The sequence below is a fragment of the Humulus lupulus genome, chromosome 3 (assembly GCF_963169125.1).
Source record: "Humulus lupulus chromosome 3, drHumLupu1.1, whole genome shotgun sequence".
Classification (NCBI taxonomy): Eukaryota; Viridiplantae; Streptophyta; class Magnoliopsida; order Rosales; family Cannabaceae; genus Humulus; species Humulus lupulus.
The window spans coordinates 11,257,673-11,279,025 of NC_084795.1; the positions used below are offsets into that span (position 1 = coordinate 11,257,673).

Below are 21,353 nucleotides of genomic sequence, written 5' to 3' on the forward strand. Positions count from 1 at the left end.
CAATCCGGGGGAGAAAAGGGAGGACACACGCGCTCGCTATAAATGAATATTGCGGACCAAACATTCCGGGTGCGATCATACCAGCACTAATGCACCGGATCCCATCAGAACTCCGCAGTTAAGCGTGCTTGGGCGAGAGTAGTACTAGGATGGGTGACCTCCTGGGAAGTCCTCGTGTTGCACCCCTGAAAACATCATTTTTTTTTTCCCTTTAAAAATCCACTTACGGCTCAAAAGTTTGTATTTTTTGTTTTAAATCTTTAAAAACTCATTTATTTCGTTTTCCTTGAGGGGTTAATACCGTGGCCACTAACAAGCAGCGAATAAGAAGTTCCTAGTCAATCCGGGGGAGAAAAGGGAGGACACACGCGCGCGCTATAAATGAATATTGCGGACCAAACATTCCGGGTGCGATCATACCAGCACTAATGCACCGGATCCCATCAGAACTCCGCAGTTAAGCGTGCTTGGGCGAGAGTAGTACTAGGATGGGTGACCTCCTGGGAAGTCCTCGTGTTGCACCCCTGAAAACATCATTTTTTTTTTCCCTTTAAAAATCCACTTACGGCTCAAAAGTTTGTATTTTTTGTTTTAAATCTTTAAAAACTCATTTATTTCGTTTTCCTTGAGGGGTTAATACCGTGGCCACTAACAAGCAGCGAATAAGAAGTTCCTAGTCAATCCGGGGGAGAAAAGGGAGGACACACGCGCTCGCTATAAATGAATATTGCGGACCAAACATTCCGGGTGCGATCATACCAGCACTAATGCACCGGATCCCATCAGAACTCCGCAGTTAAGCGTGCTTGGGCGAGAGTAGTACTAGGATGGGTGACCTCCTGGGAAGTCCTCATGTTGCACCCCTGAAAACATCATTTTTTTTTTCCCTTTAAAAATCCACTTACGGCTCAAAAGTTTGTATTTTTTGTTTTAAATCTTTAAAAACTCATTTATTTCGTTTTCCTTGCGGGGTTAATACCGTGGATACTAACAAGCAGCGAATAAGAAGTTCCTAGTCAATCCGGGGGAGAAAAGGGAGGACACACGCGCTCGCTATAAATGAATATTGCGGACCAAACATTCCTGGTGCGATCATACCAGCACTAATGCACCGGATCCCATCAGAACTCCGCAGTTAAGCGTGCTTGGGCGAGAGTAGTACTAGGATGGGTGACCTCCTGGGAAGTGCTCGTGTTGCACCCCTGAAAAGATCATTTTTTTTTCCCCTTTAAAAATCCACTTACGGCTCAAAAGTTTGTATTTTTTGTTTTAAATCTTTAAAAACTCATTTATTTCGTTTTCCTTGAGGGGTTAATACCGTGGTCACTAACAAGCAGCGAATAAGAAGTTCCTAGTCAATCCGGGGGAGAAAAGGGAGGACACACGCGCTCGCTATAAATGAATATTGCGGACCAAACATTACGGGTGCGATCATACCAGCACTAATGCACCGGATCCCATCAGAACTCCGCAGTTAAGCGTGCTTGGGCGAGAGTAGTACTAGGATGGGTGACCTCCTGGGAAGTCCTCGTGTTGCACCCCTGAAAACATCATTTTTTTTTCCCTTTAAAAATCCACTTACGGCTCAAAAGTTTGTATTTTTTGTTTTAAATCTTTAAATCTATAAATGAATATTGCGGACCAAACATTCCGGGTGCGATCATACCAGCACTAATGCACCGGATCCCATCAGAACTCCGCAGTTAAGCGTGCTTGGGCGAGAGTAGTACTAGGATGGGTGACCTCCTGGGAAGTCCTCGTGTTGCACCCCCGAAAACATCATTTTTTTTTTCCCTTTAAAAATCCACTTACGGCTTAAAAGTTTGTATTTTTTGTTTTAAATCTTTAAAAACTCATTTATTTTGTTTTCCTTTAGGGGTTAATACCGTGGTCACTAACAAGCAGCGAATAAGAAGTTCCTAGTCAATCCTGGGGAGAAAAGGGAGGACAAACGCGCTCGCTATAAATGAATATTGCGGACCAAACATTCCGGGTGCGATCATACCAGCACTAATGCACCGGATCCCATCAGAACTCCGCAGCTAAGCGTGCTTGGGCGAGAGTAGTACTAGGATGGGTGACTTCCTGGGAAGTCCTCGTGTTGCACCCCTGAAAACATCATTTTTTTTCCCTTTAAAAATCCACTTACGGCTCAAAAGTTTGTATTTTTTGTTTTAAATCTTTAAAAACTCATTTATTTCGTTTTCCTTGAGGGGTTAATACCGTGGTCACTAACAAGCAGCGAATAAGAAGTTCCTAGTCAATCCGGGGGAGAAAAGGGACGACACACGCGCTCACTATAAATGAATATTGCGGACCAAACATTCCGGGTGCGATCATACCAGCACTAATGCACCGGATCCCATCAGAACTCCGCAGTTAAGCGTGCTTGGGCGAGAGTAGTACTAGGATGGGTGACCTCCTGGGAAGTCCTCGTGTTGCACCCCTGAAAACATCATTTTTTTTTTCCCTTTAAAAATGCACTTACGGCTCAAAAGTTTGTATTTTTTGTTTTAAATCTTTAAAAACTCATTTATTTCGTTTTCCTTGAGGGGTTAATACCGTGGTCACTAACAAGCAGCGAATAAGAAGTTCCTAGTCAATCCGGGGGAGAAAAGGGAGGACACACGCGCTCGCTATAAATGAATATTGCGGAACAAACATTCCGGGTGCGATCATACCAGCACTAATGCATCGGATCCCATCAGAACTCCGCAGTTATGCGTGCTTGGGCGAGAGTAGTACTAGGATGGGTGACCTCCTGCGAAGTCCTCGTGTTGCACCCCTGAAAACATCATTTTTTTTTTCCCTTTAAAAATGCACTTACGGCTCAAAAGTTTGTATTTTTTGTTTTAAATCTTTAAAAACTCATTTATTTCGTTTTCCTTGAGGGGTTAATACCGTGGTCACTAACAAGCAGCGAATAAGAAGTTCCTAGTCAATCCGGGGGAGAAAAGGGAGGACACACGCGCTCGCTATAAATGAATATTGCGGAACAAACATTCCGGGTGCGATCATACCAGCACTAATGCATCGGATCCCATCAGAACTCCGCAGTTAAGCGTGCTTGGGCGAGAGTAGTACTAGGATGGGTGACCTCCTGCGAAGTCCTCGTGTTGCACCCCTGAAAACATCATTTTTTTTTTCCCTTTAAAAATCCACTTACGGCTCAAAAGTTTGTATTTTTTGTTTTAAATCTTTAAAAACTCATTTATTTCGTTTTCCTTGAGGGGTTAATACCGTGGTCACTAACAAGCAGCGAATAAGAAGTTCCTAGTCAATCCGGGGGAGAAAAGGGAGGACACACGCGCTCGCTATAAATGAATATTGCGGACCAAACATTCCGGGTACGATCATACCAGCACTAATGCACCGGATCCCATCACAACTCCGCAGTTAAGCGTGCTTGGGCGAGAGTAGTACTAGGATGGGTGACCTCCTGGGAAGTCCTCGTGTTGCACCCCTGAAAACATCATTTTTTTTTTCCCTTTAAAAATCCACTTACGGCTCAAAAGTTTGTATTTTTTGTTTTAAATCTTTAAAAACTCATTTATTTCGTTTTCCTTGAGGGGTTAATACCGTGGTCACTAACAAGCAGCGAATAAGAAGTTCCTAGTCAATCCGGGGGAGAATAGGGAGGACACACGCGCTCGCTATAAATGAATATTGCGGACCAAACATTCCGGGTGCGATCATACCAGCACTAATGCACCGGATCCCATCAGAACTCCGCAGTTAAGCGTGCTTGGGCGAGAGTAGTACTAGGATGGGTGACCTCCTGGGAAGTGCTCGTGTTGCACCCCTGAAAAGATCATTTTTTTTTTCCCTTTAAAAATCCACTTACGGCTCAAAAGTTTGTATTTTTTGTTTTAAATCTTTAAAAACTCATTTATTTCGTTTTCCTTGAGGGGTTAATACCGTGGTCACTAACAAGCAGCGAATAAGAAGTTCCTAGTCAATCCGGGGGAGAAAAGGGAGGACACACGCGCGCGCTATAAATGAATATTGCGGACCAAACATTCCGGGTGCGATCATACCAGCACTAATGCACCGGATCCCATCAGAACTCCGCAGTTAAGCGTGCTTGGGCGAGAGTAGTACTAGGATGGGTGACCTCCTGGGAAGTCCTCGTGTTGCACCCCTGAAAACATCATTTTTTTTTTCCCTTTAAAAATCCACTTACGGCTCAAAAGTTTGTATTTTTTGTTTTAAATCTTTAAAAACTCATTTATTTCGTTTTCCTTGAGGGGTTAATACCGTGGCCACTAACAAGCAGCGAATAAGAAGTTCCTAGTCAATCCGGGGGAGAAAAGGGAGGACACACGCGCTCGCTATAAATGAATATTGCGGACCAAACATTCCGGGTGCGATCATACCAGCACTAATGCACCGGATCCCATCAGAACTCCGCAGTTAAGCGTGTTTGGGCGAGAGTAGTACTAGGATGGGTGACCTCCTGGGAAGTCCTCGTGTTGCACCCCTGAAAACATCATTTTTTTTTCCCCTTTAAAAATCCACTTACGGCTCAAAAGTTTGTATTTTTTGTTTTAAATCTTTAAAAACTCATTTATTTCGTTTTCCTTGAGGGGTTAATACCGTGGATACTAACAAGCAGGGAATAAGAAGTTCCTAGTCAATCCGGGGGAGAAAAGGGAGGACACACGCGCTCGCTATAAATGAATATTGCGGACCAAACATTCCGGGTGCGATCATACCAGCACTAATGCACCGGATCCCATCAGAACTCCGCAGTTAAGCGTGCTTGGGCGAGAGTAGTACTAGGATGGGTGACCTCCTGGGAAGTGCTCGTGTTGCACCCCTGAAAAGATCATTTTTTTTTTCCCTTTAAAAATCCACTTACGGCTCAAAAGTTTGTATTTTTTGTTTTAAATCTTTAAAAACTCATTTATTTCGTTTTCCTTGAGGGGTTAATACCGTGGTCACTAACAAGCAGCGAATAAGAAGTTCCTAGTCAATCCGGGGAAGAAAAGGGAGGACACACGCGCTCGCTATAAATGAATATTGCGGACCAAACATTCCGGGTGCGATCATACCAGCACTAATGCACCGGATCCCATCAGAACTCCGCAGTTAAGCGTGCTTGGGCGAGAGTAGTACTAGGATGGGTGACCTCCTGGGAAGTGCTCGTGTTGCACCCCTGAAAAGATCATTTTTTTTTCCCCTTTAAAAATCCACTTACGGCTCAAAAGTTTGTATTTTTTGTTTTAAATCTTTAAAAACTCATTTATTTCGTTTTCCTTGAGGGGTTAATACCGTGGTCACTAACAAGCAGCGAATAAGAAGTTCCTAGTCAATCCGGGGGAGAAAAGGGAGGACACACGCGCTCGCTATAAATGAATATTGCGGACCAAACATTACGGGTGCGATCATACCAGCACTAATGCACCGGATCCCATCAGAACTCCGCAGTTAAGCGTGCTTGGGCGAGAGTAGTACTAGGATGGGTGACCTCCTGGGAAGTCCTCGTGTTGCACCCCTGAAAACATCATTTTTTTTTCCCTTTAAAAATCCACTTACGGCTCAAAAGTTTGTATTTTTTGTTTTAAATCTTTAAATCTATAAATGAATATTGCGGACCAAACATTCCGGGTGCGATCATACCAGCACTAATGCACCGGATCCCATCAGAACTCCGCAGTTAAGCGTGCTTGGGCGAGAGTAGTACTAGGATGGGTGACCTCCTGGGAAGTCCTCGTGTTGCACCCCCGAAAACATCATTTTTTTTTTCCCTTTAAAAATCCACTTACGGCTTAAAAGTTTGTATTTTTTGTTTTAAATCTTTAAAAACTCATTTATTTTGTTTTCCTTTAGGGGTTAATACCGTGGTCACTAACAAGCAGCGAATAAGAAGTTCCTAGTCAATCCTGGGGAGAAAAGGGAGGACAAACGCGCTCGCTATAAATGAATATTGCGGACCAAACATTCCGGGTGCGATCATACCAGCACTAATGCACCGGATCCCATCAGAACTCCGCAGCTAAGCGTGCTTGGGCGAGAGTAGTACTAGGATGGGTGACTTCCTGGGAAGTCCTCGTGTTGCACCCCTGAAAACATCATTTTTTTTCCCTTTAAAAATCCACTTACGGCTCAAAAGTTTGTATTTTTTGTTTTAAATCTTTAAAAACTCATTTATTTCGTTTTCCTTGAGGGGTTAATACCGTGGTCACTAACAAGCAGCGAATAAGAAGTTCCTAGTCAATCCGGGGGAGAAAAGGGACGACACACGCGCTCACTATAAATGAATATTGCGGACCAAACATTTCGGGTGCGATCATACCAGCACTAATGCACCGGATCCCATCAGAACTCCGCAGTTAAGCGTGCTTGGGCGAGAGTAGTACTAGGATGGGTGACCTCCTGGGAAGTCCTCGTGTTGCACCCCTGAAAACATCATTTTTTTTTTCCCTTTAAAAATGCACTTACGGCTCAAAAGTTTGTATTTTTTGTTTTAAATCTTTAAAAACTCATTTATTTCGTTTTCCTTGAGGGGTTAATACCGTGGTCACTAACAAGCAGCGAATAAGAAGTTCCTAGTCAATCCGGGGGAGAAAAGGGAGGACACACGCGCTCGCTATAAATGAATATTGCGGAACAAACATTCCGGGTGCGATCATACCAGCACTAATGCATCGGATCCCATCAGAACTCCGCAGTTATGCGTGCTTGGGCGAGAGTAGTACTAGGATGGGTGACCTCCTGCGAAGTCCTCGTGTTGCACCCCTGAAAACATCATTTTTTTTTTCCCTTTAAAAATGCACTTACGGCTCAAAAGTTTGTATTTTTTGTTTTAAATCTTTAAAAACTCATTTATTTCGTTTTCCTTGAGGGGTTAATACCGTGGTCACTAACAAGCAGCGAATAAGAAGTTCCTAGTCAATCCGGGGGAGAAAAGGGAGGACACACGCGCTCGCTATAAATGAATATTGCGGAACAAACATTCCGGGTGCGATCATACCAGCACTAATGCATCGGATCCCATCAGAACTCCGCAGTTAAGCGTGCTTGGGCGAGAGTAGTACTAGGATGGGTGACCTCCTGCGAAGTCCTCGTGTTGCACCCCTGAAAACATCATTTTTTTTTTCCCTTTAAAAATCCACTTACGGCTCAAAAGTTTGTATTTTTTGTTTTAAATCTTTAAAAACTCATTTATTTCGTTTTCCTTGAGGGGTTAATACCGTGGTCACTAACAAGCAGCGAATAAGAAGTTCCTAGTCAATCCGGGGGAGAAAAGGGAGGACACACGCGCTCGCTATAAATGAATATTGCGGACCAAACATTCCGGGTACGATCATACCAGCACTAATGCACCGGATCCCATCACAACTCCGCAGTTAAGCGTGCTTGGGCGAGAGTAGTACTAGGATGGGTGACCTCCTGGGAAGTCCTCGTGTTGCACCCCTGAAAACATCATTTTTTTTTTCCCTTTAAAAATCCACTTACGGCTCAAAAGTTTGTATTTTTTGTTTTAAATCTTTAAAAACTCATTTATTTCGTTTTCCTTGAGGGGTTAATACCGTGGTCACTAACAAGCAGCGAATAAGAAGTTCCTAGTCAATCCGGGGGAGAATAGGGAGGACACACGCGCTCGCTATAAATGAATATTGCGGACCAAACATTCCGGGTGCGATCATACCAGCACTAATGCACCGGATCCCATCAGAACTCCGCAGTTAAGCGTGCTTGGGCGAGAGTAGTACTAGGATGGGTGACCTCCTGGGAAGTGCTCGTGTTGCACCCCTGAAAAGATCATTTTTTTTTTCCCTTTAAAAATCCACTTACGGCTCAAAAGTTTGTATTTTTTGTTTTAAATCTTTAAAAACTCATTTATTTCGTTTTCCTTGAGGGGTTAATACCGTGGTCACTAACAAGCAGCGAATAAGAAGTTCCTAGTCAATCCGGGGGAGAAAAGGGAGGACACACGCGCGCGCTATAAATGAATATTGCGGACCAAACATTCCGGGTGCGATCATACCAGCACTAATGCACCGGATCCCATCAGAACTCCGCAGTTAAGCGTGCTTGGGCGAGAGTAGTACTAGGATGGGTGACCTCCTGGGAAGTCCTCGTGTTGCACCCCTGAAAACATCATTTTTTTTTTCCCTTTAAAAATCCACTTACGGCTCAAAAGTTTGTATTTTTTGTTTTAAATCTTTAAAAACTCATTTATTTCGTTTTCCTTGAGGGGTTAATACCGTGGCCACTAACAAGCAGCGAATAAGAAGTTCCTAGTCAATCCGGGGGAGAAAAGGGAGGACACACGCGCTCGCTATAAATGAATATTGCGGACCAAACATTCCGGGTGCGATCATACCAGCACTAATGCACCGGATCCCATCAGAACTCCGCAGTTAAGCGTGTTTGGGCGAGAGTAGTACTAGGATGGGTGACCTCCTGGGAAGTCCTCGTGTTGCACCCCTGAAAACATCATTTTTTTTTCCCCTTTAAAAATCCACTTACGGCTCAAAAGTTTGTATTTTTTGTTTTAAATCTTTAAAAACTCATTTATTTCGTTTTCCTTGAGGGGTTAATACCGTGGATACTAACAAGCAGGGAATAAGAAGTTCCTAGTCAATCCGGGGGAGAAAAGGGAGGACACACGCGCTCGCTATAAATGAATATTGCGGACCAAACATTCCGGGTGCGATCATACCAGCACTAATGCACCGGATCCCATCAGAACTCCGCAGTTAAGCGTGCTTGGGCGAGAGTAGTACTAGGATGGGTGACCTCCTGGGAAGTGCTCGTGTTGCACCCCTGAAAAGATCATTTTTTTTTTCCCTTTAAAAATCCACTTACGGCTCAAAAGTTTGTATTTTTTGTTTTAAATCTTTAAAAACTCATTTATTTCGTTTTCCTTGAGGGGTTAATACCGTGGTCACTAACAAGCAGCGAATAAGAAGTTCCTAGTCAATCCGGGGAAGAAAAGGGAGGACACACGCGCTCGCTATAAATGAATATTGCGGACCAAACATTCCGGGTGCGATCATACCAGCACTAATGCACCGGATCCCATCAGAACTCCGCAGTTAAGCGTGCTTGGGCGAGAGTAGTACTAGGATGGGTGACCTCCTGGGAAGTCCTCGTGTTGCACCCCTGAAAACATCATTTTTTTTTTCCCTTTAAAAATCCACTTACGGCTCAAAAGTTTGTATTTTTTGTTTTAAATCTTTAAAAACTCATTTATTTCGTTTTCCTTGAGGGGTTAATACCGTGGTCACTAAAAAGCAGCGAATAAGAAGTTCCTAGTCAATCCGGGGAAGAAAAGGGAGGACACACGCGCTCGCTATAAATGAATATTGCGGACCAAACATTCCGGGTGCGATCATACCAGCACTAATGCACCGGATCCCATCAGAACTCCGCAGTTAAGCGTGCTTGGGCGAGAGTAGTACTAGGATGGGTGACCTCCTGGGAAGTCCTCGTGTTGCACCCCTGAAAACATCATTTTTTTTTTTCCCTTTAAAAATCCACTTACGGCTCAAAAGTTTGTATTTTTTGTTTTAAATCTTTAAAAACTCATTTATTTCGTTTTCCTTGAGGGGTTAATACCGTGGTCTCTAACAAGCAGCGAATAAGAAGTTCTTAGTCAATCCGGGGGAGAAAAGGGAGGACACACGCGCTCGCTATAAATGAATATTGCGGACCAAACATTCCGGGTGCGATCATACCAGCACTAATGCACCGGATCCCATCAGAACTCCGCAGTTAAGCGTGCTTGGGCGAGAGTAGTACTAAGATGGGTGACCTCCTGGGAAGTCCTCGTGTTGCACCCCTGAAAACATCATTTTTTTTTTCCCTTTAAAAGTCCACTTACGGCTCAAAAGATTGTATTTTTTGTTTTAAATCTTTAAAAACTCATTTATTTCGTTTTCCTTGAGGGGTTAATACCGTGGATACTAACAAGCAGCGAATAAGAAGTTCCTAGTCAATCCGGGGGAGAAAAGGGAGGACACACGCGCGCGCTATAAATGAATATTGCGGACCAAACATTCCGGGTGCGATCATACCAGCACTAATGCACCGGATCCCATCAGAACTCCGCAGTTAAGCGTGCTTGGGCGAGAGTAGTACTAGGATGGGTGACCTCCTGGGAAGTGCTCGTGTTGCACCCCTGAAAAGATCATTTTTTTTTTCCCTTTAAAAATCCACTTACGGCTCAAAAGTTTGTATTTTTTGTTTTAAATCTTTAAAAACTCATTTATTTCGTTTTCCTTGAGGGGTTAATACCGTGGTCACTAACAAGCAGCGAATAAGAAGTTCCTAGTCAATCCGGGGAAGAAAAGGGAGGACACACGCGCTCGCTATAAATGAATATTGCGGACCAAACATTCCGGGTGCGATCATACCAGCACTAATGCACCGGATCCCATCAGAACTCCGCAGTTAAGCGTGCTTGGGCGAGAGTAGTACTAGGATGGGTGACCTCCTGGGAAGTCCTCGTGTTGCACCCCTGAAAACATCATTTTTTTTTTTCCCTTTAAAAATCCACTTACGGCTCAAAAGTTTGTATTTTTTGTTTTAAATCTTTAAAAACTCATTTATTTCGTTTTCCTTGAGGGGTTAATACCGTGGTCACTAACAAGCAGCGAATAAGAAGTTCCTAGTCAATCCGGGGGAGAAAAGGGAGGACACACGCGCTCGCTATAAATGAATATTGCGGACCAAACATTCCGGGTGCGATCATACCAGCACTAATGCACCGGATCCCATCAGAACTCCGCAGTTAAGCGTGCTTGGGCGAGAGAAGTAATAGGATGGGTGACCTCCTGGGAAGTCCTCGTGTTGCACCCCTGAAAACATCATTTTTTTTTTCCCTTTAAAAATCCACTTACGGCTCAAAAGTTTGTATTTTTTGTTTTAATTCTTTAAAAACTCATTTATTTCGTTTTCCTTGAGGGGTTAATACCGTGGTCACTAACAAGCAGCGAATAAGAAGTTCCTAGTCAATCCGGGGAAGAAAAGGGAGGACACACGCGCTCGCTATAAATGAATATTGCGGACCAAACATTCCGGGTGCGATCATACCAGCACTAATGCACCGGATCCCATCAGAACTCCGCAGTTAAGCGTGCTTGGGCGAGAGTAGTACTAGGATGGGTGACCTCCTGGGAAGTCCTCGTGTTGCACCCCTGAAAACATCATTTTTTTTTTCCCTTTAAAAATCCACTTACGGCTCAAAAGTTTGTATTTTTTGTTTTAAATCTTTAAAAACTCATTTATTTCGTTTTCCTTGAGGGGTTAATACCGTGGTCACTAACAAGCAGCGAATAAGAAGTTCCTAGTCAATCCGGGGGAGAAAAGGGAGGACGCACGCGCTCGCTATAAATGAATATTGCGGACCAAACATTCCGGGTGCGATCATACCAGCACTAATGCACCGGATCCCATCAGAACTCCGCAGTTAAGCGTGCTTGGGCGAGAGTAGTACTAGGATGGGTGACCTCCTGGGAAGTCCTCGTGTTGCACCCCTGAAAACATCATTTTTTTTTTCCCTTTAAAAATCCACTTACGGCTCAAAAGTTTGTATTTTTTGTTTTAAATCTTTAAAAACTCATTTATTTCGTTTTCCTTGAGGGGTTAATACCGTGGCCACTAACAAGCAGCGAATAAGAAGTTCCTAGTCAATCCGGGGGAGAAAAGGGAGGACACACGCGCTCGCTATAAATGAATATTGCGGACCAAACATTCCGGGTGCGATCATACCAGCACTAATGCACCGGATCCCATCAGAACTCCGCAGTTAAGCGTGTTTGGGCGAGAGTAGTACTAGGATGGGTGACCTCCTGGGAAGTCCTCGTGTTGCACCCCTGAAAACATCATTTTTTTTTCCCCTTTAAAAATCCACTTACGGCTCAAAAGTTTGTATTTTTTGTTTTAAATCTTTAAAAACTCATTTATTTCGTTTTCCTTGAGGGGTTAATACCGTGGATACTAACAAGCAGGGAATAAGAAGTTCCTAGTCAATCCGGGGGAGAAAAGGGAGGACACACGCGCTCGCTATAAATGAATATTGCGGACCAAACATTCCGGGTGCGATCATACCAGCACTAATGCACCGGATCCCATCAGAACTCCGCAGTTAAGCGTGCTTGGGCGAGAGTAGTACTAGGATGGGTGACCTCCTGGGAAGTGCTCGTGTTGCACCCCTGAAAAGATCATTTTTTTTTTCCCTTTAAAAATCCACTTACGGCTCAAAAGTTTGTATTTTTTGTTTTAAATCTTTAAAAACTCATTTATTTCGTTTTCCTTGAGGGGTTAATACCGTGGTCACTAACAAGCAGCGAATAAGAAGTTCCTAGTCAATCCGGGGAAGAAAAGGGAGGACACACGCGCTCGCTATAAATGAATATTGCGGACCAAACATTCCGGGTGCGATCATACCAGCACTAATGCACCGGATCCCATCAGAACTCCGCAGTTAAGCGTGCTTGGGCGAGAGTAGTACTAGGATGGGTGACCTCCTGGGAAGTCCTCGTGTTGCACCCCTGAAAACATCATTTTTTTTTTTCCCTTTAAAAATCCACTTACGGCTCAAAAGTTTGTATTTTTTGTTTTAAATCTTTAAAAACTCATTTATTTCGTTTTCCTTGAGGGGTTAATACCGTGGTCACTAACAAGCAGCGAATAAGAAGTTCCTAGTCAATCCGGGGAAGAAAAGGGAGGACACACGCGCTCGCTATAAATGAATATTGCGGACCAAACATTCCGGGTGCGATCATACCAGCACTAATGCACCGGATCCCATCAGAACTCCGCAGTTAAGCGTGCTTGGGCGAGAGTAGTACTAGGATGGGTGACCTCCTGGGAAGTCCTCGTGTTGCACCCCTGAAAACATCATTTTTTTTTTTCCCTTTAAAAATCCACTTACGGCTCAAAAGTTTGTATTTTTTGTTTTAAATCTTTAAAAACTCATTTATTTCGTTTTCCTTGAGGGGTTAATACCGTGGTCTCTAACAAGCAGCGAATAAGAAGTTCTTAGTCAATCCGGGGGAGAAAAGGGAGGACACACGCGCTCGCTATAAATGAATATTGCGGACCAAACATTCCGGGTGCGATCATACCAGCACTAATGCACCGGATCCCAACAGAACTCCGCAGTTAAGCGTGCTTGGGCGAGAGTAGTACTAAGATGGGTGACCTCCTGGGAAGTCCTCGTGTTGCACCCCTGAAAACATCATTTTTTTTTTCCCTTTAAAAGTCCACTTACGGCTCAAAAGTTTGTATTTTTTGTTTTAAATCTTTAAAAACTCATTTATTTCGTTTTCCTTGAGGGGTTAATACCGTGGATACTAACAAGCAGCGAATAAGAAGTTCCTAGTCAATCCGTGGGAGAAAAGGGAGGACACACGCGCGCGCTATAAATGAATATTGCGGACCAAACATTCCGGGTGCGATCATACCAGCACTAATGCACCGGATCCCATCAGAACTCCGCAGTTAAGCGTGCTTGGGCGAGAGTAGTACTAGGATGGGTGACCTCCTGGGAAGTGCTCGTGTTGCACCCCTGAAAAGATCATTTTTTTTTTCCCTTTAAAAATCCACTTACGGCTCAAAAGTTTGTATTTTTTGTTTTAAATCTTTAAAAACTCATTTATTTCGTTTTCCTTGAGGGGTTAATACCGTGGTCACTAACAAGCAGCGAATAAGAAGTTCCTAGTCAATCCGGGGAAGAAAAGGGAGGACACACGCGCTCGCTATAAATGAATATTGCGGACCAAACATTCCGGGTGCGATCATACCAGCACTAATGCACCGGATCCCATCAGAACTCCGCAGTTAAGCGTGCTTGGGCGAGAGTAGTACTAGGATGGGTGACCTCCTGGGAAGTCCTCGTGTTGCACCCCTGAAAACATCATTTTTTTTTTTCCCTTTAAAAATCCACTTACGGCTCAAAAGTTTGTATTTTTTGTTTTAAATCTTTAAAAACTCATTTATTTCGTTTTCCTTGAGGGGTTAATACCGTGGTCACTAACAAGCAGCGAATAAGAAGTTCCTAGTCAATCCGGGGGAGAAAAGGGAGGACACACGCGCTCGCTATAAATGAATATTGCGGACCAAACATTCTGGGTGCGATCATACCAGCACTAATGCACCGGATCCCATCAGAACTCCGCAGTTAAGCGTGCTTGGGCGAGAGAAGTAATAGGATGGGTGACCTCCTGGGAAGTCCTCGTGTTGCACCCCTGAAAACATCATTTTTTTTTTCCCTTTAAAAATCCACTTACGGCTCAAAAGTTTGTATTTTTTGTTTTAATTCTTTAAAAACTCATTTATTTCGTTTTCCTTGAGGGGTTAATACCGTGGTCACTAACAAGCAGCGAATAAGAAGTTCCTAGTCAATCCGGGGAAGAAAAGGGAGGACACACGCGCTCGCTATAAATGAATATTGCGGACCAAACATTCCGGGTGCGATCATACCAGCACTAATGCACCGGATCCCATCAGAACTCCGCAGTTAAGCGTGCTTGGGCGAGAGTAGTACTAGGATGGGTGACCTCCTGGGAAGTCCTCGTGTTGCACCCCTGAAAACATCATTTTTTTTTTCCCTTTAAAAATCCACTTACGGCTCAAAAGTTTGTATTTTTTGTTTTAAATCTTTAAAAACTCATTTATTTCGTTTTCCTTGAGGGGTTAATACCGTGGTCACTAACAAGCAGCGAATAAGAAGTTCCTAGTCAATCCGGGGGAGAAAAGGGAGGACACACGCGCTCGCTATAAATGAATATTGCGGACCAAACATTCCGGGTACGATCATACCAGCACTAATGCACCGGATCCCATCACAACTCCGCAGTTAAGCGTGCTTGGGCGAGAGTAGTACTAGGATGGGTGACCTCCTGGGAAGTCCTCGTGTTGCACCCCTGAAAACATCATTTTTTTTTTCCCTTTAAAAATCCACTTACGGCTCAAAAGTTTGTATTTTTTGTTTTAAATCTTTAAAAACTCATTTATTTCGTTTTCCTTGAGGGGTTAATACCGTGGTCACTAACAAGCAGCGAATAAGAAGTTCCTAGTCAATCCGGGGGAGAATAGGGAGGACACACGCACTCGCTATAAATGAATATTGCGGACCAAACATTCCGGGTGCGATCATACCAGCACTAATGCACCGGATCCCATCAGAACTCCGCAGTTAAGCGTGCTTGGGCGAGAGTAGTACTAGGATGGGTGACCTCCTGGGAAGTGCTCGTGTTGCACCCCTGAAAAGATCATTTTTTTTTTCCCTTTAAAAATCCACTTACGGCTCAAAAGTTTGTATTTTTTGTTTTAAATCTTTAAAAACTCATTTATTTCGTTTTCCTTGAGGGGTTAATACCGTGGTCACTAACAAGCAGCGAATAAGAAGTTCCTAGTCAATCCGGGGGAGAAAAGGGAGGACACACGCGCGCGCTATAAATGAATATTGCGGACCAAACATTCCGGGTGCGATCATACCAGCACTAATGCACCGGATCCCATCAGAACTCCGCAGTTAAGCGTGCTTGGGCGAGAGTAGTACTAGGATGGGTGACCTCCTGGGAAGTCCTCGTGTTGCACCCCTGAAAACATCATTTTTTTTTTCCCTTTAAAAATCCACTTACGGCTCAAAAGTTTGTATTTTTTGTTTTAAATCTTTAAAAACTCATTTATTTCGTTTTCCTTGAGGGGTTAATACCGTGGCCACTAACAAGCAGCGAATAAGAAGTTCCTAGTCAATCCGGGGGAGAAAAGGGAGGACACACGCGCTCGCTATAAATGAATATTGCGGACCAAACATTCCGGGTGCGATCATACCAGCACTAATGCACCGGATCCCATCAGAACTCCGCAGTTAAGCGTGTTTGGGCGAGAGTAGTACTAGGATGGGTGACCTCCTGGGAAGTCCTCGTGTTGCACCCCTGAAAACATCATTTTTTTTTCCCCTTTAAAAATCCACTTACGGCTCAAAAGTTTGTATTTTTTGTTTTAAATCTTTAAAAACTCATTTATTTCGTTTTCCTTGAGGGGTTAATACCGTGGATACTAACAAGCAGGGAATAAGAAGTTCCTAGTCAATCCGGGGGAGAAAAGGGAGGACACACGCGCTCGCTATAAATGAATATTGCGGACCAAACATTCCGGGTGCGATCATACCAGCACTAATGCACCGGATCCCATCAGAACTCCGCAGTTAAGCGTGCTTGGGCGAGAGTAGTACTAGGATGGGTGACCTCCTGGGAAGTGCTCGTGTTGCACCCCTGAAAAGATCATTTTTTTTTTCCCTTTAAAAATCCACTTACGGCTCAAAAGTTTGTATTTTTTGTTTTAAATCTTTAAAAACTCATTTATTTCGTTTTCCTTGAGGGGTTAATACCGTGGTCACTAACAAGCAGCGAATAAGAAGTTCCTAGTCAATCCGGGGAAGAAAAGGGAGGACACACGCGCTCGCTATAAATGAATATTGCGGACCAAACATTCCGGGTGCGATCATACCAGCACTAATGCACCGGATCCCATCAGAACTCCGCAGTTAAGAGTGCTTGGGCGAGAGTAGTACTAGGATGGGTGACCTCCTGGGAAGTCCTCGTGTTGCACCCCTGAAAACATCATTTTTTTTTTTTCCTTTAAAAATCCACTTACGGCTCAAAAGTTTGTATTTTTTGTTTTAAATCTTTAAAAACTCATTTATTTCGTTTTCCTTGAGGGGTTAATACCGTGGTCACTAACAAGCAGCGAATAAGAAGTTCCTAGTCAATCCGGGGAAGAAAAGGGAGGACACACGCGCTCGCTATAATTGAATATTGCGGACCAAACATTCCGGGTGCGATCATACCAGCACTAATGCACCGGATCCCATCAGAACTCCGCAGTTAAGCGTGCTTGGGCGAGAGTAGTACTAGGATGGGTGACCTCCTGGGAAGTCCTCGTGTTGCACCCCTGAAAACATCATTTTTTTTTTTCCCTTTAAAAATCCACTTACGGCTCAAAAGTTTGTATTTTTTGTTTTAAATCTTTAAAAACTCATTTATTTCGTTTTCCTTGAGGGGTTAATACCGTGGTCTCTAACAAGCAGCGAATAAGAAGTTCCTAGTCAATCCGGGGGAGAAAAGGGAGGACACACGCGCTCGCTATAAATGAATATTGCGGACCAAACATTCCGGGTGCGATCATACCAGCACTAATGCACCGGATCCCATCAGAACTCCGCAGTTAAGCGTGCTTGGGCGAGAGTAGTACTAAGATGGGTGACCTCCTGGGAAGTCCTCGTGTTGCACCCCTGAAAACATCATTTTTTTTTTCCCTTTAAAAGTCCACTTACGGCTCAAAAGTTTGTATTTTTTGTTTTAAATCTTTAAAAACTCATTTATTTCGTTTTCCTTGAGGGGTTAATACCGTGGATACTAACAAGCAGCGAATAAGAAGTTCCTAGTCAATCCGGGGGAGAAAAGGGAGGACACACGCGCGCGCTATAAATGAATATTGCGGACCAAACATTCCAGGTGCGATCATACCAGCACTAATGCACCGGATCCCATCAGAACTCCGCAGTTAAGCGTGCTTGGGCGAGAGTAGTACTAGGATGGGTGACCTCCTGGGAAGTGCTCGTGTTGCACCCCTGAAAAGATCATTTTTTTTTTCCCTTTAAAAATCCACTTACGGCTCAAAAGTTTGTATTTTTTGTTTTAAATCTTTAAAAACTCATTTATTTCGTTTTCCTTGAGGGGTTAATACCGTGGTCACTAACAAGCAGCGAATAAGAAGTTCCTAGTCAATCCGGGGAAGAAAAGGGAGGACACACGCGCTCGCTATAAATGAATATTGCGGACCAAACATTCCGGGTGCGATCATACCAGCACTAATGCACCGGATCCCATCAGAACTCCGCAGTTAAGCGTGCTTGGGCGAGAGTAGTACTAGGATGGGTGACCTCCTGGGAAGTCCTCGTGTTGCACCCCTGAAAACATCATTTTTTTTTTTCCCTTTAAAAATCCACTTACGGCTCAAAAGTTTGTATTTTTTGTTTTAAATCTTTAAAAACTCATTTATTTCGTTTTCCTTGAGGGGTTAATACCGTGGTCACTAACAAGCAGCGAATAAGAAGTTCCTAGTCAATCCGGGGGAGAAAAGGGAGGACACACGCGCTCGCTATAAATGAATATTGCGGACCAAACATTCCGGGTGCGATCATACCAGCACTAATGCACCGGATCCCATCAGAACTCCGCAGTTAAGCGTGCTTGGGCGAGAGTAGTACTAGGATGGGTGACCTCCTGGGAAGTCCTCGTGTTGCACCCCTGAAAACATCATTTTTTTTTTCCCTTTAAAAATCCACTTACGGCTCAAAAGTTTGTATTTTTTGTTTTAATTCTTTAAAAACTCATTTATTTCGTTTTCCTTGAGGGGTTAATACCGTGGTCACTAACAAGCAGCGAATAAGAAGTTCCTAGTCAATCCGGGGAAGAAAAGGGAGGACACACGCGCTCGCTATAAATGAATATTGCGGACCAAACATTCCGGGTGCGATCATACCAGCACTAATGCACCGGATCCCATCAGAACTCCGCAATTAAGCGTGCTTGGGCGAGAGTAGTACTAGGATGGGTGACCTCCTGGGAAGTCCTCGTGTTGCACCCCTGAAAACATCATTTTTTTTTTCCCTTTAAAAATCCACTTACGGCTCAAAAGTTTGTATTTTTTGTTTTAAATCTTTAAAAACTCATTTATTTCGTTTTCCTTGAGGGGTTAATACCGTGGTCACTAACAAGCAGCGAATAAGAAGTTCCTAGTCAATCCGGGGGAGAAAAGGGAGGACACACGCGCTCGCTATAAATGAATATTGCGGACCAAACATTCCGGGTGCGATCATACCAGCACTAATGCACCGGATCCCATCAGAACTCCGCAGTTAAGCGTGCTTGGGCGAGAGTAGTACTAGGATGGGTGACCTCCTGGGAAGTCCTCGTGTTGCACCCCTGAAAACATCATTTTTTTTTCCCTTTAAAAATCCACTTACGGCTCAAAAGTTTGTATTTTTTGTTTTAAATCTTTAAAAACTCATTTATTTCGTTTTCCTTGAGGGGTTAATACCGTGGTCACTAACAAGCAGCGAATAAGAAGTTCCTAGTCAATCCGGGGAAGAAAAGGGAGGACACACGCGCTCGCTATAAATGAATATTGCGGACCAAACATTCCGGGTGCGATCATACCAGCACTAATGCACCGGATCCCATCAGAACTCCGCAGTTAAGCGTGCTTGGGCGAGAGTAGTACTAGGATGGGTGACCTCCTGGGAAGTCCTCTTGTTGCACCCCTGAAAACATCATTTTTTTTTTCCCTTTAAAAATCCACTTACGGCTCAAAAGTTTGTATTTTTTGTTTTAAATCTTTAAAAACTCATTTATTTCGTTTTCCTTGAGGGGTTAATACCGTGGTCTCTAACAAGCAGCGAATAAGAAGTTCCTAGTCAATCCGGGGGAGAAAAGGGAGGACACACGCGCTCGCTATAAATGAATATTGCGGACCAAACATTCCGGGTGCGATCATACCAGCACTAATGCACCGGATCCCATCAGAACTCCGCAGTTAAGCGTGCTTGGGCGAGAGTAGTACTAAGATGGGTGACCTCCTGGGAAGTCCTCGTGTTGCACCCCTGAAAACATCATTTTTTTTTTCCCCTTAAAAATCCACTTACGGCTCAAAAGTTTGTATTTTTTGTTTTAAATCTTTAAAAACTCATTTATTTCGTTTTCCTTGAGGGGTTAATACCGTGGTCACTAACAAGCAGCGAATAAGAAGTTCCTAGTCAATCCGGGGGAGAAAAGGGAGGACACACGCGCGTGCTATAAATGAATATTGCGGACCAAACATTCCGGGTGCGATCATACCAGCACTAATGCACCGGATCCCATCAGAACTCCGCAGTTAAGCGTGCTTGGGCGAGAGTAGTACTAGGATGGGTGACCTCCTGGGAAGTGCTCGTGTTGCACCCCAGAAAAGATCATTTTTTTTTTCCCTTTAAAAATCCACTTACGGCTCAAAAGTTTGTATTTTTTGTTTTAAATCTTTAAAAACTCATTTATTTCGTTTTCCTTGAGGGGTTAATACCGTGGTCACTAACAAGCAGCGAATAAGAAGTTCCTAGTCAATCCGGGGGAGAAAAGGGAGGACACACGCGCGCCCTATAAATGAATATTGCGGACCAAACATTCCGGGTGCGATCATACCAGCACTAATGCACCGGATCCCATCAGAACTCCGCAGTTAAGCGTGCTTGGGCGAGAGTAGTACTAGGATGGGTGACCTCCTGGGAAGTCCTCGTGTTGCACCCCTGAAAACATCATTTTTTTTTTCCCTATAAAAATCCACTTACGGCTCAAAAGTTTGTATTTTTTGTTTTAAATCTTTAAAAACTCATTTATTTCGTTTTCCTTGAGGGGTTAATACCGTGGCCACTAACAAGCAGCGAATAAGAAGTTCCTAGTCAATCCGGGGGAGAAAAGGGAGGACACACGCGCTCGCTATAAATGAATATTGCGGACCAAACATTCCGGGTGCGATCATACCAGCACTAATGCACCGGATCCCATCAGAACTCCGCAGTTAAGCGTGCTTGGGCGAGAGTAGTACTAGGATGGGTGACCTCCTGGGAATTCCTCGTGTTGCACCCCTGAAAACATCATTTTTTTTTTCCCTTTAAAAATCCACTTACGGCTCAAAAGTTTGTATTTTTTGTTTTAAATCTTTAAAAACTCATTTATTTCGTTTTCCTTCAGGGGTTAATACCGTGGATACTAACAAGCAGCGAATAAGAAGTTCCTAGTCAATCCGGGGGAGAAAAGGGAGGACACACGCGCTCGCTATAAATGAATATTGCGGACCAAACATTCCGGGTGCGATCATACCAGCACTAATGCACCGGATCCCATCAGAACTGCGCAGTTAAGCGTGCTTGGGCGAGAGTAGTACTAGGATGGGTGACCTCCTGGGAAGTGCTCGTGTTGCACCCCTGAAAAGATCATTTTTTTTTTCCCTTTAAAAATCCACTTACGGCTCAAAAGTTTGTATTTTTTGTTTTAAATCTTTAAAAACTCATTTATTTCGTTTTCCTTGAGGGGTTAATACCGTGGTCACTAACAAGCAGCGAATAAGAAGTTCCTAGTCAATCCGGGGAAGAAAAGGGAGGACACACGCGCCCGCTAAAAATGAATATTGCGGACCAAACATTCCGGGTGCGATCATACCAGCACTAATGCACCGGATCCCGTCAGAACTCCGCAGTTAAGCGTGCTTGGGCGAGAGTAGTACTAGGATGGGTGACCTCCTGGGAAGTCCTCGTGTTGCACCCCTGAAAACATCATTTTTTTTTTTCCCTT

At 43.8% G+C, this 21,353-nt stretch overlaps 64 non-coding genes across 64 annotated transcripts; all 64 read left to right on the forward strand.

Moving 5' to 3' along the window:
- The first annotated feature begins 67 nt into the window (after positions 1–67).
- On the forward strand, positions 68–186 carry LOC133828671 (5S ribosomal RNA). The gene has a single exon (XR_009891273.1). It is a non-coding gene; the product is annotated as a 5S ribosomal RNA (ribosomal RNA).
- A 220-nt stretch (positions 187–406) lies between these two features.
- On the forward strand, positions 407–525 carry LOC133828672 (5S ribosomal RNA). The gene has a single exon (XR_009891274.1). It is a non-coding gene; the product is annotated as a 5S ribosomal RNA (ribosomal RNA).
- Positions 526–745: 220 nt separating this feature from the next.
- Positions 746–864, forward strand: LOC133826603 (5S ribosomal RNA). The gene has a single exon (XR_009889318.1). It is a non-coding gene; the product is annotated as a 5S ribosomal RNA (ribosomal RNA).
- Positions 865–1,084: 220 nt separating this feature from the next.
- Positions 1,085–1,203, forward strand: LOC133826566 (5S ribosomal RNA). The gene has a single exon (XR_009889281.1). It is a non-coding gene; the product is annotated as a 5S ribosomal RNA (ribosomal RNA).
- A 220-nt stretch (positions 1,204–1,423) lies between these two features.
- Positions 1,424–1,542, forward strand: LOC133828673 (5S ribosomal RNA). The gene has a single exon (XR_009891275.1). It is a non-coding gene; the product is annotated as a 5S ribosomal RNA (ribosomal RNA).
- A 110-nt stretch (positions 1,543–1,652) lies between these two features.
- On the forward strand, positions 1,653–1,771 carry LOC133828674 (5S ribosomal RNA). Its single transcript, XR_009891276.1, has one exon. It is a non-coding gene; the product is annotated as a 5S ribosomal RNA (ribosomal RNA).
- A 220-nt stretch (positions 1,772–1,991) lies between these two features.
- LOC133826496 (5S ribosomal RNA) lies at positions 1,992–2,110 on the forward strand. The gene has a single exon (XR_009889212.1). It is a non-coding gene; the product is annotated as a 5S ribosomal RNA (ribosomal RNA).
- Positions 2,111–2,328: 218 nt separating this feature from the next.
- On the forward strand, positions 2,329–2,447 carry LOC133828675 (5S ribosomal RNA). Its single transcript, XR_009891277.1, has one exon. It is a non-coding gene; the product is annotated as a 5S ribosomal RNA (ribosomal RNA).
- Positions 2,448–2,667: 220 nt separating this feature from the next.
- Positions 2,668–2,786, forward strand: LOC133827160 (5S ribosomal RNA). The gene has a single exon (XR_009889859.1). It is a non-coding gene; the product is annotated as a 5S ribosomal RNA (ribosomal RNA).
- Positions 2,787–3,006: 220 nt separating this feature from the next.
- LOC133826685 (5S ribosomal RNA) lies at positions 3,007–3,125 on the forward strand. Its single transcript, XR_009889398.1, has one exon. It is a non-coding gene; the product is annotated as a 5S ribosomal RNA (ribosomal RNA).
- A 220-nt stretch (positions 3,126–3,345) lies between these two features.
- LOC133827304 (5S ribosomal RNA) lies at positions 3,346–3,464 on the forward strand. The gene has a single exon (XR_009889999.1). It is a non-coding gene; the product is annotated as a 5S ribosomal RNA (ribosomal RNA).
- A 220-nt stretch (positions 3,465–3,684) lies between these two features.
- Positions 3,685–3,803, forward strand: LOC133826198 (5S ribosomal RNA). Its single transcript, XR_009888929.1, has one exon. It is a non-coding gene; the product is annotated as a 5S ribosomal RNA (ribosomal RNA).
- A 220-nt stretch (positions 3,804–4,023) lies between these two features.
- On the forward strand, positions 4,024–4,142 carry LOC133828676 (5S ribosomal RNA). The gene has a single exon (XR_009891278.1). It is a non-coding gene; the product is annotated as a 5S ribosomal RNA (ribosomal RNA).
- A 220-nt stretch (positions 4,143–4,362) lies between these two features.
- LOC133826338 (5S ribosomal RNA) lies at positions 4,363–4,481 on the forward strand. Its single transcript, XR_009889061.1, has one exon. It is a non-coding gene; the product is annotated as a 5S ribosomal RNA (ribosomal RNA).
- Positions 4,482–4,701: 220 nt separating this feature from the next.
- On the forward strand, positions 4,702–4,820 carry LOC133826199 (5S ribosomal RNA). Its single transcript, XR_009888930.1, has one exon. It is a non-coding gene; the product is annotated as a 5S ribosomal RNA (ribosomal RNA).
- Positions 4,821–5,040: 220 nt separating this feature from the next.
- Positions 5,041–5,159, forward strand: LOC133826200 (5S ribosomal RNA). The gene has a single exon (XR_009888931.1). It is a non-coding gene; the product is annotated as a 5S ribosomal RNA (ribosomal RNA).
- Positions 5,160–5,379: 220 nt separating this feature from the next.
- On the forward strand, positions 5,380–5,498 carry LOC133828677 (5S ribosomal RNA). Its single transcript, XR_009891279.1, has one exon. It is a non-coding gene; the product is annotated as a 5S ribosomal RNA (ribosomal RNA).
- A 110-nt stretch (positions 5,499–5,608) lies between these two features.
- On the forward strand, positions 5,609–5,727 carry LOC133828678 (5S ribosomal RNA). Its single transcript, XR_009891280.1, has one exon. It is a non-coding gene; the product is annotated as a 5S ribosomal RNA (ribosomal RNA).
- A 220-nt stretch (positions 5,728–5,947) lies between these two features.
- Positions 5,948–6,066, forward strand: LOC133826497 (5S ribosomal RNA). The gene has a single exon (XR_009889213.1). It is a non-coding gene; the product is annotated as a 5S ribosomal RNA (ribosomal RNA).
- Positions 6,067–6,284: 218 nt separating this feature from the next.
- Positions 6,285–6,403, forward strand: LOC133828680 (5S ribosomal RNA). Its single transcript, XR_009891281.1, has one exon. It is a non-coding gene; the product is annotated as a 5S ribosomal RNA (ribosomal RNA).
- A 220-nt stretch (positions 6,404–6,623) lies between these two features.
- LOC133827161 (5S ribosomal RNA) lies at positions 6,624–6,742 on the forward strand. Its single transcript, XR_009889860.1, has one exon. It is a non-coding gene; the product is annotated as a 5S ribosomal RNA (ribosomal RNA).
- Positions 6,743–6,962: 220 nt separating this feature from the next.
- LOC133826686 (5S ribosomal RNA) lies at positions 6,963–7,081 on the forward strand. Its single transcript, XR_009889399.1, has one exon. It is a non-coding gene; the product is annotated as a 5S ribosomal RNA (ribosomal RNA).
- Positions 7,082–7,301: 220 nt separating this feature from the next.
- Positions 7,302–7,420, forward strand: LOC133827305 (5S ribosomal RNA). Its single transcript, XR_009890000.1, has one exon. It is a non-coding gene; the product is annotated as a 5S ribosomal RNA (ribosomal RNA).
- A 220-nt stretch (positions 7,421–7,640) lies between these two features.
- Positions 7,641–7,759, forward strand: LOC133826201 (5S ribosomal RNA). The gene has a single exon (XR_009888932.1). It is a non-coding gene; the product is annotated as a 5S ribosomal RNA (ribosomal RNA).
- Positions 7,760–7,979: 220 nt separating this feature from the next.
- On the forward strand, positions 7,980–8,098 carry LOC133828681 (5S ribosomal RNA). The gene has a single exon (XR_009891282.1). It is a non-coding gene; the product is annotated as a 5S ribosomal RNA (ribosomal RNA).
- A 220-nt stretch (positions 8,099–8,318) lies between these two features.
- On the forward strand, positions 8,319–8,437 carry LOC133826339 (5S ribosomal RNA). Its single transcript, XR_009889062.1, has one exon. It is a non-coding gene; the product is annotated as a 5S ribosomal RNA (ribosomal RNA).
- A 220-nt stretch (positions 8,438–8,657) lies between these two features.
- On the forward strand, positions 8,658–8,776 carry LOC133826202 (5S ribosomal RNA). The gene has a single exon (XR_009888933.1). It is a non-coding gene; the product is annotated as a 5S ribosomal RNA (ribosomal RNA).
- Positions 8,777–8,996: 220 nt separating this feature from the next.
- On the forward strand, positions 8,997–9,115 carry LOC133828683 (5S ribosomal RNA). The gene has a single exon (XR_009891284.1). It is a non-coding gene; the product is annotated as a 5S ribosomal RNA (ribosomal RNA).
- A 220-nt stretch (positions 9,116–9,335) lies between these two features.
- On the forward strand, positions 9,336–9,454 carry LOC133828684 (5S ribosomal RNA). Its single transcript, XR_009891285.1, has one exon. It is a non-coding gene; the product is annotated as a 5S ribosomal RNA (ribosomal RNA).
- A 221-nt stretch (positions 9,455–9,675) lies between these two features.
- LOC133826132 (5S ribosomal RNA) lies at positions 9,676–9,794 on the forward strand. Its single transcript, XR_009888864.1, has one exon. It is a non-coding gene; the product is annotated as a 5S ribosomal RNA (ribosomal RNA).
- Positions 9,795–10,014: 220 nt separating this feature from the next.
- Positions 10,015–10,133, forward strand: LOC133826203 (5S ribosomal RNA). The gene has a single exon (XR_009888934.1). It is a non-coding gene; the product is annotated as a 5S ribosomal RNA (ribosomal RNA).
- A 220-nt stretch (positions 10,134–10,353) lies between these two features.
- On the forward strand, positions 10,354–10,472 carry LOC133828685 (5S ribosomal RNA). Its single transcript, XR_009891287.1, has one exon. It is a non-coding gene; the product is annotated as a 5S ribosomal RNA (ribosomal RNA).
- Positions 10,473–10,693: 221 nt separating this feature from the next.
- Positions 10,694–10,812, forward strand: LOC133826753 (5S ribosomal RNA). Its single transcript, XR_009889465.1, has one exon. It is a non-coding gene; the product is annotated as a 5S ribosomal RNA (ribosomal RNA).
- Positions 10,813–11,032: 220 nt separating this feature from the next.
- LOC133828686 (5S ribosomal RNA) lies at positions 11,033–11,151 on the forward strand. Its single transcript, XR_009891288.1, has one exon. It is a non-coding gene; the product is annotated as a 5S ribosomal RNA (ribosomal RNA).
- A 220-nt stretch (positions 11,152–11,371) lies between these two features.
- Positions 11,372–11,490, forward strand: LOC133828687 (5S ribosomal RNA). The gene has a single exon (XR_009891289.1). It is a non-coding gene; the product is annotated as a 5S ribosomal RNA (ribosomal RNA).
- Positions 11,491–11,710: 220 nt separating this feature from the next.
- On the forward strand, positions 11,711–11,829 carry LOC133826340 (5S ribosomal RNA). Its single transcript, XR_009889063.1, has one exon. It is a non-coding gene; the product is annotated as a 5S ribosomal RNA (ribosomal RNA).
- Positions 11,830–12,049: 220 nt separating this feature from the next.
- LOC133826205 (5S ribosomal RNA) lies at positions 12,050–12,168 on the forward strand. The gene has a single exon (XR_009888935.1). It is a non-coding gene; the product is annotated as a 5S ribosomal RNA (ribosomal RNA).
- A 220-nt stretch (positions 12,169–12,388) lies between these two features.
- Positions 12,389–12,507, forward strand: LOC133828688 (5S ribosomal RNA). The gene has a single exon (XR_009891290.1). It is a non-coding gene; the product is annotated as a 5S ribosomal RNA (ribosomal RNA).
- A 221-nt stretch (positions 12,508–12,728) lies between these two features.
- Positions 12,729–12,847, forward strand: LOC133828689 (5S ribosomal RNA). The gene has a single exon (XR_009891291.1). It is a non-coding gene; the product is annotated as a 5S ribosomal RNA (ribosomal RNA).
- Positions 12,848–13,068: 221 nt separating this feature from the next.
- On the forward strand, positions 13,069–13,187 carry LOC133826583 (5S ribosomal RNA). The gene has a single exon (XR_009889298.1). It is a non-coding gene; the product is annotated as a 5S ribosomal RNA (ribosomal RNA).
- Positions 13,188–13,407: 220 nt separating this feature from the next.
- Positions 13,408–13,526, forward strand: LOC133826206 (5S ribosomal RNA). The gene has a single exon (XR_009888936.1). It is a non-coding gene; the product is annotated as a 5S ribosomal RNA (ribosomal RNA).
- Positions 13,527–13,746: 220 nt separating this feature from the next.
- LOC133828691 (5S ribosomal RNA) lies at positions 13,747–13,865 on the forward strand. The gene has a single exon (XR_009891292.1). It is a non-coding gene; the product is annotated as a 5S ribosomal RNA (ribosomal RNA).
- A 221-nt stretch (positions 13,866–14,086) lies between these two features.
- LOC133826755 (5S ribosomal RNA) lies at positions 14,087–14,205 on the forward strand. Its single transcript, XR_009889467.1, has one exon. It is a non-coding gene; the product is annotated as a 5S ribosomal RNA (ribosomal RNA).
- A 220-nt stretch (positions 14,206–14,425) lies between these two features.
- On the forward strand, positions 14,426–14,544 carry LOC133828692 (5S ribosomal RNA). Its single transcript, XR_009891293.1, has one exon. It is a non-coding gene; the product is annotated as a 5S ribosomal RNA (ribosomal RNA).
- Positions 14,545–14,764: 220 nt separating this feature from the next.
- Positions 14,765–14,883, forward strand: LOC133827306 (5S ribosomal RNA). The gene has a single exon (XR_009890001.1). It is a non-coding gene; the product is annotated as a 5S ribosomal RNA (ribosomal RNA).
- Positions 14,884–15,103: 220 nt separating this feature from the next.
- Positions 15,104–15,222, forward strand: LOC133826208 (5S ribosomal RNA). The gene has a single exon (XR_009888938.1). It is a non-coding gene; the product is annotated as a 5S ribosomal RNA (ribosomal RNA).
- Positions 15,223–15,442: 220 nt separating this feature from the next.
- On the forward strand, positions 15,443–15,561 carry LOC133828693 (5S ribosomal RNA). Its single transcript, XR_009891294.1, has one exon. It is a non-coding gene; the product is annotated as a 5S ribosomal RNA (ribosomal RNA).
- Positions 15,562–15,781: 220 nt separating this feature from the next.
- Positions 15,782–15,900, forward strand: LOC133826341 (5S ribosomal RNA). The gene has a single exon (XR_009889064.1). It is a non-coding gene; the product is annotated as a 5S ribosomal RNA (ribosomal RNA).
- Positions 15,901–16,120: 220 nt separating this feature from the next.
- LOC133826209 (5S ribosomal RNA) lies at positions 16,121–16,239 on the forward strand. The gene has a single exon (XR_009888939.1). It is a non-coding gene; the product is annotated as a 5S ribosomal RNA (ribosomal RNA).
- Positions 16,240–16,459: 220 nt separating this feature from the next.
- LOC133826530 (5S ribosomal RNA) lies at positions 16,460–16,578 on the forward strand. The gene has a single exon (XR_009889247.1). It is a non-coding gene; the product is annotated as a 5S ribosomal RNA (ribosomal RNA).
- A 221-nt stretch (positions 16,579–16,799) lies between these two features.
- On the forward strand, positions 16,800–16,918 carry LOC133828695 (5S ribosomal RNA). Its single transcript, XR_009891296.1, has one exon. It is a non-coding gene; the product is annotated as a 5S ribosomal RNA (ribosomal RNA).
- Positions 16,919–17,139: 221 nt separating this feature from the next.
- LOC133826133 (5S ribosomal RNA) lies at positions 17,140–17,258 on the forward strand. The gene has a single exon (XR_009888865.1). It is a non-coding gene; the product is annotated as a 5S ribosomal RNA (ribosomal RNA).
- A 220-nt stretch (positions 17,259–17,478) lies between these two features.
- Positions 17,479–17,597, forward strand: LOC133826580 (5S ribosomal RNA). Its single transcript, XR_009889295.1, has one exon. It is a non-coding gene; the product is annotated as a 5S ribosomal RNA (ribosomal RNA).
- Positions 17,598–17,817: 220 nt separating this feature from the next.
- LOC133828696 (5S ribosomal RNA) lies at positions 17,818–17,936 on the forward strand. Its single transcript, XR_009891297.1, has one exon. It is a non-coding gene; the product is annotated as a 5S ribosomal RNA (ribosomal RNA).
- Positions 17,937–18,157: 221 nt separating this feature from the next.
- LOC133828697 (5S ribosomal RNA) lies at positions 18,158–18,276 on the forward strand. Its single transcript, XR_009891298.1, has one exon. It is a non-coding gene; the product is annotated as a 5S ribosomal RNA (ribosomal RNA).
- Positions 18,277–18,496: 220 nt separating this feature from the next.
- LOC133826554 (5S ribosomal RNA) lies at positions 18,497–18,615 on the forward strand. The gene has a single exon (XR_009889271.1). It is a non-coding gene; the product is annotated as a 5S ribosomal RNA (ribosomal RNA).
- Positions 18,616–18,835: 220 nt separating this feature from the next.
- On the forward strand, positions 18,836–18,954 carry LOC133828698 (5S ribosomal RNA). The gene has a single exon (XR_009891299.1). It is a non-coding gene; the product is annotated as a 5S ribosomal RNA (ribosomal RNA).
- A 219-nt stretch (positions 18,955–19,173) lies between these two features.
- Positions 19,174–19,292, forward strand: LOC133826707 (5S ribosomal RNA). Its single transcript, XR_009889419.1, has one exon. It is a non-coding gene; the product is annotated as a 5S ribosomal RNA (ribosomal RNA).
- A 220-nt stretch (positions 19,293–19,512) lies between these two features.
- LOC133826134 (5S ribosomal RNA) lies at positions 19,513–19,631 on the forward strand. Its single transcript, XR_009888866.1, has one exon. It is a non-coding gene; the product is annotated as a 5S ribosomal RNA (ribosomal RNA).
- Positions 19,632–19,851: 220 nt separating this feature from the next.
- Positions 19,852–19,970, forward strand: LOC133826210 (5S ribosomal RNA). The gene has a single exon (XR_009888940.1). It is a non-coding gene; the product is annotated as a 5S ribosomal RNA (ribosomal RNA).
- A 220-nt stretch (positions 19,971–20,190) lies between these two features.
- On the forward strand, positions 20,191–20,309 carry LOC133828699 (5S ribosomal RNA). The gene has a single exon (XR_009891300.1). It is a non-coding gene; the product is annotated as a 5S ribosomal RNA (ribosomal RNA).
- A 220-nt stretch (positions 20,310–20,529) lies between these two features.
- On the forward strand, positions 20,530–20,648 carry LOC133826076 (5S ribosomal RNA). The gene has a single exon (XR_009888811.1). It is a non-coding gene; the product is annotated as a 5S ribosomal RNA (ribosomal RNA).
- A 220-nt stretch (positions 20,649–20,868) lies between these two features.
- On the forward strand, positions 20,869–20,987 carry LOC133826986 (5S ribosomal RNA). The gene has a single exon (XR_009889689.1). It is a non-coding gene; the product is annotated as a 5S ribosomal RNA (ribosomal RNA).
- A 220-nt stretch (positions 20,988–21,207) lies between these two features.
- On the forward strand, positions 21,208–21,326 carry LOC133826146 (5S ribosomal RNA). Its single transcript, XR_009888877.1, has one exon. It is a non-coding gene; the product is annotated as a 5S ribosomal RNA (ribosomal RNA).
- Positions 21,327–21,353: the final 27 nt, after the last annotated feature.